This window comes from Gracilinanus agilis, chromosome 2, assembly GCF_016433145.1.
Source record: "Gracilinanus agilis isolate LMUSP501 chromosome 2, AgileGrace, whole genome shotgun sequence".
Classification (NCBI taxonomy): Eukaryota; Metazoa; Chordata; class Mammalia; order Didelphimorphia; family Didelphidae; genus Gracilinanus; species Gracilinanus agilis.
The window spans coordinates 634,527,493-634,543,992 of record NC_058131.1 but is presented as its reverse complement, the minus strand read 5'-3'; the positions used below and the strand labels follow the sequence as shown (position 1 = coordinate 634,543,992).

General features: G+C 36.2%; 1 pseudogene; it reads left to right on the top strand.

The window, feature by feature from the left end:
• Positions 1-7,145: 7,145 nt before the first annotated feature.
• LOC123234271 lies at positions 7,146-9,648 on the top strand (annotated as a pseudogene).
• Positions 9,649-16,500: the final 6,852 nt, after the last annotated feature.

The following is a 16,500-nucleotide window of genomic DNA, read 5'->3' as shown; positions in this document are numbered from 1 at the left end:
GTTAACTCTCCTCTTAGGATTCACATGTTTCTGTGTGTGAACTCCCCAAAGAATTCAAAAGTCTCTGACTGTTTGAGCTAGAAAAAAAGATGGAGCTCTCCAAGCATCTTATTGGCCTCCCACCCACCACCAAGCAGGGTGTGAATTCACCAAGTGGTTCTTGAGTTCCTCCACCTAGTTCAAGAACTCCTCCACCTAGTCCAAGCTTGTGTTGATTCGATCAAAAGGTAGACAAAGAAGAGTTAATCCTGTCCTCACAATTTAGTGAGGTACTAAGTAGGGGTACTTAAGTTATTGTTAACCAAAGCTTTAACTCCAAGTAGGCAAAGAGAACAAAGGATTCCCTTTTCACAAGTGTAAACTCAGAACAGACAAAGAGAACCAAGAATTTCCTTTCACAATCCTCCCTGTGATTCTTTGGGAGACTAGTCTCCCTAATGAATCATTTTACATAACTATCTTGTATCTCTAAAGATCTTCTAGCTAAAGATGTATACAATATTCAATAGTTAGAAATAAGAGAGAAATAAAAAAGATAGAGGAATAGAGAGAGAGAGAGAGAGAGAGCAGACCAATGTTTGCTAGGCACATTGACAATAAGCCAATTAGGGGGGCAATTCCCTGTGTCATATATCCAAAATACTTGTGTTCAACCCCCAAAGTTCAATCATTTATACTCCAGAGTTCATGCTGGCTCTTCTGATGCTGTGGAGGTTTTCTTCAGGCATCTGCATGGGGCCTTCTTCAAACTCTTTGTCTTTGGCCTAACCAGGTTTCCCTAATTATAGAATAAAAATTATTGAAATAGTACAGGAAATATAACTGAAAAAGTATACACATTTCTAATTTCTTCTATCAATTCTCTTCTGTAAAGGCTTTGAGGATTCCTTCACAATTACGGTCACTCTTCTCTGATGTGCTTAGATAAGTCTTTTGTAAAATGTGGCATTCAACAATAACCACAATAACAGAGAGGAGTTAAAAACCAAAGCAAAGTATGGGAGAACTGGAATCTCCTTCTTCTAGAATGCCCACCCCAATGATTGGATTTACTTTATAGGCTGCCATTGACATATACTGAGTTTTGTTAACATTCAAGTCATTTTCAGTCATGTCTCCAATATGGGGTTTTCTTGCCAAAGATCTTGGAGTGATTTGCTATTTTCTTCTCCAATTCATTTTACAGATAAGGAAACAGAGGGAAATAGAGTTGAGTGACTTACCCAGGGTCACACAGCTAAGACCATATTTGAATCCAGGAAGATGAATCTTTTTGACTCCAGACCTGGTGCTCCATGTAATACCCCTGTACTGAGTTTACAGTTCACTAAAGTTATCAAATCTTTTTTACATGAATTGTTGTTGAGCTACACCACTTTCCATTGAAGAACTGACAAATATTTATTAGGTGCTTACTATGTATGAGCACAGTGCTTGTCAGGTGCTTAATAAGTGTTTATTGATTGATTGATGTGCCTGGCACTGTGCTAAAAAAACAGTACTAGTAGTAGTAATAATAATAGCTAATATTTTAGAGCACTTTTATGTTTCCAAAGCATTTAACATCTGTTTTGTCATTTGAACTTCACAACAATCCAAAGAGGCATTTATAATTATTATCCCCACTTTACAGATAAGAAAATAGAAGCTCTAGGAGGTCAGGTAACCTGTTCAGGGTCACCAGCCATTGTAGCAAGCATCTGAATCAGGATTTGAACTTAAGTCTTCTTGATTCCAAGCCTAGCACTCTACCTGCTTCACCAACTATTTGCCCCTAGATGCAGGAGATGTAAAGAAAAAGTGAATAGTCTTTGCCTTCAAGGAGTTTACATTCCAGGATGGGGAAGAAAACATACATATGCATATCTGTATGTGTAAGAATATAGATTATATATACATGGATGAGAGAGAGAAGGAGGATAGAGTAGGAAAAATAGATAGAAAGGGGAGGAAGAAAAGATAGTGAGAGGCATAAAGAGAGGGAGGAAGAGGAGAAAAAAGTGGAGGAGGAGATACAAACTAGACTAGAACAGAGTAGATACAAGATACCTATAAAAAAAGGCACTAGCTTAAATTTATAAAAAAATATTTATTTAACCCAAAGATAGGACTTGATTGATAGCTCTACAGTCAGAACTACTCAGTATGATCACTAGTAAACTATAGCATGTCTGGATCCAGTGAGTGAGTATATTCAGAATGATGAGGGATCTAAAAACCATGGAGAACATGGAAGTGACTGGATATGTTTAACCTGAAAAAAAGAGAATAGAAGGTGGCCAAACTCTCTCCAAGTATTTAAATAGCTCTCACATGGAAGAGAGATTGGATTTTATAATATGCATCCCCAAAGGGCAGAATCAAGATTAATGGGTAGAAAGTTCCAAAAGCAAAAATTTAGTTTAGAACAAAGATCTTCTTAATGATCAAAACTACTAAAAATGGAACAGGCTGCTTTGTAGGAAACATCCTATCTATAGATGTTTCAAACAAAATTTGAACTAAAGTAAATCAGCTTAGATCACACAGCTACTTAGCCAGGCCTACAGTGCTGTTCTCCTAATGCTCAGTCCATTTTTTTGACCATACCACAAAGCCTATTTATCAATATATCTCTTAGAAATCAGAGAAATCAATTGAGTTTTCCTGATAGAGAACTATGATTTTCTATTGAATCACAGAGGAAGGCTCTCTAGACTAGAGAAGCCAGAACATCTGCATTCTAGTCTGGGCTTTGCTACTCAAGAGCTAGTCGTATGATCTTGGTTAAAGTCACTTTACTCCTCTAAGCCTCAGTAACCCCTGATGTCCTAAGATAACTATATATGTATTGTGTAAATGGAATTAGCTCATCTTCATTCATTGTTAGACTCTAGCCATCAGAAATAATGTCACCCCTCCCAACATAATGAAGACTTCTTAGCTGCTATCTGGCTTCATATTGAGTAAAGGGAGTAAGAGTCAACCTCCAGAAACCACAAGCGAACTCTAACAGGAACCTGAAAGTTAATTGGTCTTCTCCACATGAGAAGTTCCTTTATGCTACTAAGTTTCTTAAAAGAATTAAGGAAGAAAAGAAAGGAAAAACCTCTTCTATACTCCGACAATGTCAGAGAAATGGAGTAAAAGGTGTCAATGTGTTAGATAGGACTATTGATCCTTGAGGTTATAATTAACCTGCCTGGAGTTTTGTTTCCCAAGGAAGGTGAGAAATATCCTGAAGGCTTTGGTTGGTTTTGGCAGATAGACTCATGACAGTTATGCAAGCCTTATCTGAAGCAATGAAAAATAAATCAATGGAATTAAAAGTGTAGTCTTGGAGCACAAAAAGTTGGCTAGCAGCTATGGCAGCACAAACTGAGCACATGGCCATTTTCCAGACTCTTAGGCTGGAAAAGACCCTTAGATATCATCTAGACCAATCTGTTACCTGATGTGTAAATCTCTTGCATTGATCCTCAGAGATGGTTATTCAACCTCTCTCAAAGACAAGGAATTGATTCACTCATTGTAAAATCCATTTCACTTTGAGACATTTCCCATTATTAGAAAAGGCTTTTTCTCCCTTAATAACTGAAATGAAACCTGTTTCCTTAAAGTTTTACATACTCACAATCCCCCTGAACATTGTTCATTAAAAAAATTTTATTTAAAAATTTCGAGACAATATAAATTCCCACTTGAGACTTGTTTATCTGGTGCAATATCAAAAAGGAATTACAACCTCAGCTAACATGGGGTGGGGTGGGGCAAGACAGGAAGGGGAGTCTGAATCCTTTCTGCATTCTGTGGCATTCTTCATATTTATTTTCTTTGTCTCTCCATTATAGAATCACAGAATTTCAGAGGTGGAACAAAAGGCCCTCAGTGGCTTTCTCCTCTTGCCATACTTGAAAAAAGAATTCCTTCTCTAATAGGACTTAACAAATGGTCATTCTGTCTTTCACTGAAGCCTAGGAAAATGACAGCTCCTAAGAAGCAGCCCATTTCCACTGTGGCAGAGCTCTCATTGTTTTCTAAATTTTCCTACTATGAAGTCTAAATGTTCCTCCTATAACAACTTCCACCCATGGAACCTAGTTTGGCTCCCCAGAGCCAAGCAGAATAAATATAATCCAACTTTCATAAGACATCCCTCCAAATAATTAAAGATAACTATCATTCCCCTCGAGTGGTTTCTTCTCCAGGATAAATTTCCTCAGTTGTTTGACTTGATCCTTATAGTGCATACCGCTCTCTCTCATTGATTGCCAGCTTATCTCTGACCTCCTTAAAAGAGTGCCAAGAACTAAAATAAAATTCCCCAGATTTGCTTTCACTGGGGCAAAGGACACTGAGTCTACCACCTCCTTATTTCTGGAATCTATGCTTCTTTTAATGCTGGCTAAAATCACTTTATTGGTTGCCACAAATCACTCTTATCTTAAACCGAGCTTAACATCATCTAAAATCCCCAGATCTTTTTAAAGCAAACCACTGTTTAGTCATGCTAACTATCAGGGTCTTGAGAAGCTGATTTTTTTTGTTTTCAAGTATAATATGTTATATTTATCCCTATTAAATTTCTTTGTTTTAATTTTTATTTTTTTTACACATTGATACAATTTTTCATAATTGCTTTCTGACATTTTGTGATCCATGTTCTATCCTTCCCTCCCAGCCCTCTCCCCTTATCAAGGTGGCAGGTAATTTAATATAAGTTATGCATATTTTATAATAAAATACATATTTCTATGTTCATCATGCTGAAAATAAGACACATATTGCTTACACCATAGAAAAATTAGAGGCAATAAGTAAAGAATGGTTTGCTTCAGTCTGCATTCAGACTCTGTCAATTTCTTCTATAGAAGTGGTTGCCTTTTTTCCTTGTGAGTCCCATAGAATTGTCCTCAATAATAGCATTAATAAAAGTTCATTCATTCATAGCTGATCATCATATGTTATTGCTGTTACTGTGTTCTGTGCTGTTACAAAGTTCTCCTACTTCTCTTTACTTTGTATCACTTCATATAAGCATTTCCAGATTTTTTGTGATCATTTTATCAGTTCTTTTTTTAATCAAATTTACCAATGTTCTATTTTATTTTATTGTATTCATAAAATCAACTCCTCGTCTTATTTATTAGTTCAAGGGTTCTCTTACTTTCAATTTTATCAATTTCTCACCTAATTTTTAGGATTTCCAATTTGGTCTTTAAATGAGGATTTTTAACCTGTCCTTTTTCTAGATTTTTTAGTCGCATGCCCAATTCATTGAGCTGCATTTTCTCTATTTTATTGATGTAAGCTTTTAGAGATACAAATTTTCCCCTAAGTACTACTTTGGCTGTATCCCATAAATTTTGATATGTTGTATTCTCATTGCCATTCTCATTAATAAAATTATTGATTATTTCTATAATTTGTTCTTTGACTCACCCCTTTTTAGCATTAGATTATTTAGTTTCCAATTAATTTTTGATATATCTTTCCATGGAGCTTTATTGATTATAATTTTATTGCATTATAATCTAAAATGAATGTATGTATTATTTCTTCTTTTATGTATTTGGTTGTGAAGTTTTTAATCCCCTAATGCATGGTCAATTTTTGTGTAGGAACTATGTAGTACTGAAAAGAAAGTATATTCCTTTATATTCACATTCCATTTTATCTAGAGACCTATTAGTTCTAACTTTCCTAAGATTTCATTTACTTCCTTTACTTCTTTCTTGTTTATTTTTTGGTTTGATTTATCTATATCTAAAAGGGAGAAGTTGAGATTCCCCCATTCATAAGTTCTTATGGCACATACTATTCCATTATAATCATATACTTAACTTCTTCAGTCATTCCCCAATTGATGAACATTCTTTCCATTTCTAGTTCTAGTTCACAAAAAGCGCTGTTATAATATTTTTGTACAAGAAGGCACTTTGCCCTAACCTTTGATCTCTTTGGGATACAGACCTTGTAGTGGTATCGCTGGATCAAAAGGTATGCATAGTTTTGTGGTCTTTTGGGCATGGTTCCAGATTGCTCTCCAGAATGGTTTATCAATTCAACAATATATGTGTCTCTAATTCCCTCTAACATTTAACATTTTTCTTTTTTGTCATGTTAGCTAATCTACTAGGCATGAGACAGAACCTCACAGTTGTTTTAATTTGAATTTTTCTAATTAATAGTAATTTGGCAAATTTTTCATATGACCAAAGAAAGTTTTAATTTCTTTATTTGAGAATTACCTGCTCATATCCTTTAGCCATTAGTCAATCAGGGAATGCATTGTATTCTTGTAAATTTGGCTCAGTACTCTATATATTTGAGAAATGAAGCCTTTGTCAGAGACACTTACTATAAAATTTTCCCCCAGTTTGTTGTCTCATATCTAAATTTGCTTTCGTTAGCTTTGTTTGTGCACAAATTTTTAAATTCAGTGAAGTCAAAGTTATCTATTTTATACCTTGTAATGTTCTCTATTTCTTATTCAGATATAAATTCTTCCCTTATCCATATATCTGACAGGTAAACTAGTTCATGCTCTGCTAATTTGTTTATGGTATTACCCTTTATTTCTATATCATGTATTCATTTTGACTTTACTTTGACATATGGTGTGAGGTATTGATCTGGGTCTAGTTTCTGCCATACCATTTCATGCCACTTCCAGTTTTCCCCAGTTTTTTTTAAAATAGTGACTTTTTCCCAAAAGCTTGAAATCCCTATTGAATTTCACCTTGAGAAGCCATAAAGCCTAGTAAATAAAGAACTAACTTTGGCACCAGAATGGCTTGATTTGAGATTCTACCTCTAACTCAAATTGGATCTCTGATTCTGGGCAATTCATTTAACTTCTTAGTATTATAGGCAACTCTCTAAGATTAATAGGTTCAGATCTGCATTGTTAAAGGAAGTTTTCTCACTAGGAAAATTTTCTGCTAGAGTAAAATCATAAGTCCAGTCCTTATCTCCTTAAATTTCATCTTAACTTAGCTCAATAAAGAACTTTTGGAATTTAATTCTGCCATCGATTTAGCCATCTTTCCCAACTTTGTGCCATAAAGCGAATTATCCACTTATTCACATCATTGATAAAAACGTTAAAATAACACAAAAACTAGTTCTCCTGAGCTGGCCCATGTCTCCTCACTGCCCATGCCATGTAGCAGTTTTTCATCACTAGGTCTAATAGCTAGTCAGAGTCTTCCCTATTGGGGGAGGAGCTGGTGCCTAAGTCTGTAGGAGGCAACTGTGGCAAACAGCCATTGCTGTTGAGTGAAGATGAGAAAGACCCTAAACAGGTTTTTCAAAGTGCAAAGGACAAAATGTTTGAGGAGCTGATCCATCTTATCTGGACTATATATGGTATGCTGTGAAAATTCAGAATCCACTAACTGTCAGAAGATCCATAAATATTATTAGGATTATGAAGTCCAGATCACCAACTATGAGCATAACCCTAGGCAATCAGCTGGTGAGGACACTAAGGAAAACAAGGAGTTCTCAGAAAGTTTTTCCTTTCAGTTGAGGATGAAGATGGACTTAAGGATCATAAATTTCCTGAAGACATTGAGGAAAAGTTGCCAATTCCTCAAAGACACAGAGAACTCTGAGGAGACATAAATGATGAAGACTGAGATCCAAAATCCACTTCTTCAGACTCTCTCTCAGGAGTATGACAAGAAATATGCCTTCTTGGCTTCCAAATTCCTTTAAAAAAAGTAGAGAGAGCATCACAGACAAAAAGGCTAGAGAGAAGTGAGATTACCAATCCAAGAAAAAGCATGACCAAAAATGCAAGCACGTAGACTGAGGAGGAGGATAAAGAAGGCCAGAAGTGGGAGAAGGTATGGATATGAGGAATAGCACCATGGGTCATAGAGAAGCCTAAAATGTTTGCCAATGAAACAGAGATTACCCATGCAATTGTAGTAATGAGACCCTGCAAGCTTATAGCAAGAAAGGAAATGATCATGTAGCCTAAAATTAAGTGGCTTTAACTGCTGGTTCAGATCACAACAGAAAACAATCTAAGGGAAAGAGTGATTGTTAAGATCAAATTCACTATCATTGTTCTCTCTCTCAGCAGCCCCAACATGGCAACGTATTTGAAGCCAGAGTTCTGGCAAGAGTGCTTAGACTACATCTATAAATTGATGGACATGTTGTTTGCAAACCCCCAAATCTTTGTTGGAGAGAATTCCAGGAGAGAATATCCTGGAAGATTGTAAGAATCTATCTAACTTCGAGCTCTTTTTCATGTTCGTGGTTTTATCCTCATTGGTGGAAAGGATCTTTTTTCAAGATCATTCAGAAAACAGATCCTCATATGTAGAGCATCTCAAGGATGAGGTCTGTGTCTGTGCCATCATTGAGTGTGTTCAGTGCTACTTGTAGAGAAAAGGAAAAACCAAGGAGATCTGACATCTCTACCTTCATAATTGACTCCATACCTACAACAAATTTGGCTTTAAGGCTTAGGAGAAACAGCTTCCTTACTCTGAAGGTTTCTTAGAGTCATAGTAAGATCAGGCTGAAAATGAGGGGCAGGATTCAGTTATGCTGAAAGAAAAAGCATGCATAGAAGAATTAGAGAGACTGAATTGAGATATGTGAAATCTTCTGCCACAAGTACTACCAGGCCAAATAGTCCCAGGCTCAGGACCTCACATTCATGAGGACAACATTCAACATGCAGATGCCTTATAACTGTAGCATGGTACATGTAGACCTCTCTTCCTTTTTCTAGGACCTAATAAAGAATGCACACAATGCCTTCCTGAATATTCAATCCAGTGACCATGCTAAAGGGCTGCTGGATCAAGGTCTACTGCTCAGGAACCTGCAGGAATGGGACCAGAAGCAGGAGAAGGTGGAGCATCAATGCCAGATGCCCTATCATTTGCATATCAACCTAGAGTTGCTTAAATTACCTATTTTGTATCCAATCTGTCATGCTCCTGGAGATCTCATACATGGCAGCTTCTGAAAAGTGATACCTAGATTTACATGATCAGCAAACAGTTCCACCACTAACTGAGATTGGGAGAGCTGTAGCCCTTGTTTGGTCCACCTAAGTCAGTGAAGGAATGTGTAGTAGCAGCTTCTTAAGCCATGAAGATAGGTGTCTGGAAGATTTGTCCCAACTTTACTATCAATGAGAAGACCAATGGGAAAGTGTGAGATTTGTTCCCTGAGGCTAACAAAGTCCATACCATACTTACTTATAAAGAGCTTAGAAAAGACATTATATGCCTCTCTTTTTACCGATAGCAGTGTTTATGACTGTATTAGCATGGAAATATTGTCACATATGTTCCAGCTGGATCTGCCCATTGTTCACTCCATAATCAGCAAAATTCATTCCAAAATCATCAATGAGGAGCTCATGGCCTCTCTGGATCAGCCAACACAGATAATGGTAATGCACAGCACTGAGCCCACAGCCCAGCAGAATCTGGCTTTACAGCTGGCAGAAAAATTGGTAGCTTGATAGAGAACAATGAGTGGTTCTGCAACCATAAGCAAAGTTCCTATGAATGTTATTTTAGAGGCCAGAAAGATGACTACCAAGAAAATGAAGGAGGGTACATGTATTAAGTAGGCTACTACCAGAAGCAATCAAGACTTCCTATTGACTTCCTCAGGGCATGCAAACCCTGAAATGTAACATTAATCCAGAGTAATTAAAAATCTAAATTAGTTAGATGTGAAAAACAAAACAAAACCCAACAACAACACAGTGCCAAACGTAGATTCCTGGGGCATTCCATTAAGGACTTCTGCCCAAAATGACACCAGTCCATCAATAATTTTTCTGGCATTTGCCCATTCAACCAGCTGGGAATCTATCTAATTATATGATTATCCAATCCATATGTTTCCATTTTTTCCATAAAAATACCATGATATACATTATAAACTATTCTGTTAAAATATAGGTAAACTATAATCATTGCATCCCCTCAGTGTACCACTTTGGAAGCTTGATTTTAAAATAGTTTTCACTTCTCATCTCCATCTTTATTTTGGGTATCATTTCCCCATTAGTAATATTTTTTGGTCTTTTCCTATCCAAAAAAGTGTTCTTCCAGACAGAAAAAAAAGAAAATTAAAGTAAGAAGTTTCACCTTTCTGTCATTTCATCCATGCCAAATATTAGTTCTATCCTTTTTTAACTCTTTTTTTGCAATAGAATTTGATAAAATCCCAACCCAGATTTTAAAAAACCCAACACAAGTCTCTGTTGTTCTTAGAATGCTTTATGACATTCAGCTCATTCTGATCATTATCAGTTCTTTTGTGTTTTTTTTTAATCCTTACTTTCCATCTTATAAGTAGTACAGTTCCAAGGCAGAAGAGAGGTAAGGGCTAGGCAATTGGGTTTAAGTGACTTGCCCAGGGTCACACTACTAAGAAGTGTCTGAGACCAGATTTTAACCAGGACCTCCCATTTAAGGCTGGCTCTGAGTCACTTCGCTGTCCATGACATCACTTTTGATGTTATTCTTGAAGGATCATCACATGCAATTGAATTCATTCAGTTTGCCTTCATTTCTATTTTCTTTATAAGTCTCTTAAAAGTTTAAGTTGGTCCATGAGTTCCTTGAGTACCATATCTATTAGGTCCTCCTTATCTACTTAGAATAATTTTTCCATATATCTTCTGAATTTTACTCTTGAAACTTCCTATCCCGTCTTGGGATACCTTCCTCTGTAGAATTTTAGTCAGTAGGATCTATCTAACCTTTCTCTGAAATCTGAAACCCAATGGCTCCAAATTTAAGGTTTTCCTTTCCTTTATTGTAAAATCAAGTGTTCATTTTGGCCATAGGTTTCCATCATTCCTACCAAGGAACAAGTTTCTCCATGTCCAAGTGAATCAGATCTAAATTAAAATTTCCCTTTTTGTTCCTCTACTTTTTGAAAGAAGAAATTATCACTAAGGCAAGTCAAGAAATTATTAGCTGCTTTGCTCTTTTGGCAGAGATGGAATTCCAGCAGATGGCCAGATAATTGAAGTCTCCCATCATTGCTATATCACACCTGTGTGCCAAACTTATGATCTATTTCCCTAATTCCTCATCTTTTTCCTTTTTTCTGTCTCAATGGTCTGAAGTACTCTGTGATGATAACATTACCACTGTTTCTCCACTAATCTTTATGAAAATACATTCCATTATGCTTCCTGATTTTGGTGCCTAGATTTCATAACATGAATAATCATTTTAATAATCACTTCACTGCCCTCTCCTTTTTTAATGCTGTTTTTAATTGAATAAAACACCACTTTCTAAACCATAGTCCTATCTTGGGTTTCATTCATAAGTATCTAATATGTTCAAAGTACTGTGTTAGGCATTGAGAATACAAAGACAAAATGAGAAATAACATTTGCCTGCCAGGAGCTTACATTCTACTGGTGAAATACAATATGTATATAACATATCCCAGAATGCCAAGTCTCAGATTTTCTCCATTATCATCAGATCCCCCCCCCCTCCACTTACTCCTAACAGAATTTATTAATGACTTCCTTGAAGAAAATACATTTTGGGGAATGGAGAAGGAAAACATTTCTAAATCACTTATTATTTGCCATACACTGTGCTAAGTGCTTTACAAATTTTATCTCATGTGATATGATGGGTTGAGTGACCTACCCAGGTGACTTTTATAGGGGAATAAAGATTCCTGGATTTCAGATACCTGGATCCTTTCTCCCTTTCTGTTTTCTTTATGGTCACAGATCAGACACCAAAGAAATAAGAGTAGATTTTCCTAGTCTAAAAGATGGAAAAAGTATCTAGATAATTGTGGAATATCAAGTTCCTCTGAAATGCAAGGCAGAAATAGATTTGTGCCTAACCATGTTCTCTGAGAGGGAGCTGATGAGCAATGCTTCTGATCTTGAAGAGAGAGAGAGAGAGAGAGAGAGAGAGAGAGAGAGAGAGAGAGAGAGAGAGAGAGAGAGAGAGAGAGAGAGTGTGTAAGTATTGGAAAAGGAGGAGGGACAACAATAATCTGAATTTCCCAGAGAGCATGATCCTGGAATCTAGACTTTAGGAAAAGAAGAGAGGTTTCTTTGGCAGCACTAACTTTGGAGTTGAATCAAAAGTAATACAATTTCAAGAGCTGAGAGATACAATCCATCTAGAGAAAAGAATTTTAAATCCTCATGCCTCTTGGTGGGGGAAAAAAAGGCTAGCTCACATGACCCAAGGACTCGAAGATCAATAAGGGGACTAAAATCATGATGTGGGACACCAATAAACTGGAATCATGCTACTCCCACTCTCCATTGCACTCACTCATTCAGACAATAAAGGTCTAACAGGAATAGAGTTTTTTGTTCAGAAGTCTCAAAGTGCATTCACTTTTTCAAGAGAATCTAAACTACAGGGCAGCACTGGACTGTGAGGGTTCCTGTTGGGGGATTGAGTTATATCAAAATGTCCTCAGATTGCCTGTCATCCTGAAGTTCACTTCCCTTCTGAGAGGAATTTATGAACCATGATGAAAGCTTTGCCTTGTATATCTTTGTCCTATGTGTTCCATTAAGTTCTCTGCATGTTTTACATTTTCTGTAGAGTGCAATAAAGACTTCCACAGAGGACAGCTGGGTAGCTCAGTGGAGTGAGAGTCAGGCCTAGTAAAGACAGGAGGTCCTAGGTTCAAACCCGGCCTCAGCCACTTCCCAGCTGTGTGACCCTGGGCAAGTCACTTGACCCCCATTGCCCACCCTTACCAATCTTCCACCTATGAGACAATACACTGAAGTACAAGGGTTTAAAAAAAAAAAGACTTCCACAGAATCACAGAACCACAGAATTTGCGAGCTGGGAGGAATCTTGACAGCTTTCTAGTCCAATTCATACAAGAAAGAAATATCCACAAAAACACACGTGTCATGTGGTCCCCCATTCTCTCCATTTTATTACCAAGAGTGCTTATAAACGTTCCACTGACCCTGATGCCCATATGTATGAAAAGTAAAGTCATAAGAATATTTGGAAATGTTCCAGATTAAACCCCAGGTAGATCATACAATTATAGATCTAGTACTGAAAGGGACCTTAGACGTCATCTAATCTGCTTATTTTACCAATGAGAAAATTGGAGCCAAAGAAGAGTAAATAACTTACTCGGAATTGTATAGGTATTAAACATCAAAGGCAGAATTCGTTCTTGAGACAATTTTCTTTCCATTGACTTATTTCCCCAGAAAGAACCTGTCCTTTAGTAATCCACCTAATCCTTTCTATGAGAACCCAGAATCTTTATAAAATCAGGGTCATAGGGTACATGCATAAAAGGATCCTAGATTCAATGCAAGAACCAAATTCCTAATATTGAATAGATTTTATTTGGAAATTCAAAGCAAAATAAGCAAGTTATAGTCATTCACAAACAACTGGATATATGTACAATTCTCCCTCCCACACATCAAAAATTACTCTTCCTTTCCAGTAAGGACCTATATAGTCTTCCAAATCATCTAATGCCAAACTTGTTTGGAATCTCTCCAGAAGGGAAACAAACCTGAAGTTGCTATAGAGTAAATCATACTTGATCTCAGTGATGCCTATGAGTTAAAATTTGTCTCTTTTTAAACCCTCTTGTTATTCTTGTTTATTATTATTCGTGTTGTTGTCATTTAGTGCATTTGTGTATATTATTTAGTGCACTTGTGTGAAGTCATAGACTTTCAGTACTGGCTCCTTTCTTGGGTTTTAAACTCATTGAACTATTTATGGATTTTTAAAGGCTATTCTTCCTACATGGCAGTTCTCTATTTTTTATTATATCAGATCTAGCTTGGTATAATATGTAGGTATTCTCCCTCCCCATCCATCTACAATTAAAGCCCCTTTCCTTATATTTTCAACTCAAAACAAATGTATCCTTATGATAACTTGTTAGGGGAACTTCCTTTTTACGCACAATCCTGCCATTTTTATATATGAATTTGTGGTCCAAAAAGCCAAAATCCATGCTCATACAAAGGTCTTGACCTTTTATTTATTCTCAGAATAGCTTTTCTTTTCTAAATGACTTGCCTCTCAACGTTACTAAGGATGGAAACAATATTTGTGACCCCAAGTTCTTTCTAGAAATATCATCATATTTCTCTCATTGGTAAAATCCTGCCCTTTGAAGCTATGCAGATGTGTGTATTTTTTGTGTATGAATATAATATAAATGTCTATATGTATATATACACATATTGATATTGTTCTTTCACCTCACATATTTGAAGATAATAGTCACGTATGCTTCCCTCTTGCTTTCCCTTCTTATCCCCACCCCCAACATAGTCTTCTCTTCTCCATCTAAATGTCCTCAGTTCTTTAAACTTTGTTGATATGATTTCTTTTTAAAACTCTTCAGCACTCTGGTCCCTAATCTGGATACTCTCCAGTTTGTCTGTCACTCTTAAGATATAGCTCCCAGAAATGAAAGCAACAATTCAAAGATGGCCAGACCAGTACAGATTACACTATGACTCTTTTTTCTCTTTTTTAAAACCCTTTCATTTAACTTATGGTACAGCGTCTTAGGTATTATAGGTACATAATAAATATTTGCTGAATTGAATTGGCTTCAGTGGAGAGTTTGTAGTACATTAAAATTCTTGAGTCATTTATATGAATGTGTGTTGCTGCAGAGAAAAAAATTATTATTACTTCACTCTATATTTTAGGTACAAATATGCTATGAACAAATTTATTAATTTAACATTAATTGGGGGAGAGCCAATATAGTGGAGTAGTAAGAAGCAACACTGTGAGACCTTTCCCCTCCACTTCCAATTGTGCCAAACAAATTTGGAAAATAGATCAAATCCTTATGTGGAAATCCAAGAAAAAGTCATTGTGAGTCATTTTTCTAGTCTGTAGACACTGAGGATGGGTCTAGCCAAGAGGTTACATGAAATATTCCAGCACAAGGAGAGGTTATAAGGAAAGATTGTGCATCAGGGCAAGTGGAGGAGATCTATATGGGGCACCTTAATGAACAGAAGTGTCAACTGGCAACTTTGTCACCCATTACTCAGAGTCATAGATAAAGAACAAAATGAGGGGGGCACATGTCCCTAAACCTCTCACCCAGGCACAGAACTGCACCAAGAGAATAGTAGATTTAAAAACAAGTAGTAACAATGTTACTGAGATCCCAGGAGTAGAGAAGGGTCTCAAATCCAGTTTCTAGCCCAATCTAAAGTCTACAGAGGAATAACTAGGACAGGAATTCTAGACCAAAAGGGATCTTACAGTTCTGAACCAGCAAGGCTTGCAAGCAGCAGGCAATAATGGTTAAGTCCAATACAAGTCTACTTTTACTCAAATTCAAGATTAGGTCAAGAGCTTATAGATATTAGATCAGTGGACAGAAATCAGACTTCTCTTAGATTAGACTACTATGGAAGTCCTGAAAGCTTAAAAGTCTCCAGCCTGAGCTATCCCTGAAATCCTGAAACAACACCACTATCATTACCTAAAAAAGCAGCAAGCCAGCTGTTCCTGAAAGAAGTCAGGATGTAGGCTGGAAGAATAAGAAAACAACAACGAAAATAAAATCCCGTCATGAAAAGCCATTAAATTGATAGGAACACTGAAGGCACAAATTCAGAAGATGAATATGACTTTAAAATATCTACCAGTAAAGTCTCAAAGGAAAATTCAAGCCAGACAAAAATTCTTTCTAGACTTTCTAGAAAGATGAAGCACGATCTTAAAAAAAAAAGTTAGGGGGAAAAAACACCTTTTTTGCTTTTTTTTGTCAATGAAATGAAAGTTCTAGAGGAAAAATAAATGGAAAAGAAATGAGAGCTATGGAAGGAAGAATTGGCAGAGTAAAGTAATAGTTTGGCACAAGAGGAATAAAACTTTGTCCACAACAAACTTAAAATTAGAATAAACCAAACAGAAACCAAAGGTTTCATGAGAAAACAAGGAATATAAAAAGCAAAGTCAAAAGACTAATAATAATTATAATAGAAAAATATATAAGGTGTATCAAAACAAAAACAACTATCTTGGAAAACAATTAAAGGGAAAATGATAAAACATTAAACAAACTGAATGCTATAACTGAAACTAAAGCTTAGATATTATATTTCAGGAAATCTAAAAATTGCATAAGTCTCTTAGAAACAGAGAGGAAAGTAGAAAAAGAAAGAATTCACTGGTCACCTTCTGAAACTACCAAACGTAAATTCCCATAAATATTTAGTCATAATTCAGAACTTGTGGGTTAAAGAAAGACGACCAGAAAAAAAAAAGTTTTCAAGTACTGAGAGAACACATTCGAAATACACATGATTTACCAGTCACCCTGATAAAGGTGTGGAGAGTTTGAAATATGACATTCCAAAAATCAAAGAATATGGGCTTACAGCCAAATTTGCCCAGAAAAACTGAATATAATGCTACAGGAGGGAAATGGATCTTTAATGGAATAAAGGACTTTAGAACATTTCTGAGGAAAAGTCCAAAGCTGTGTATAAATACT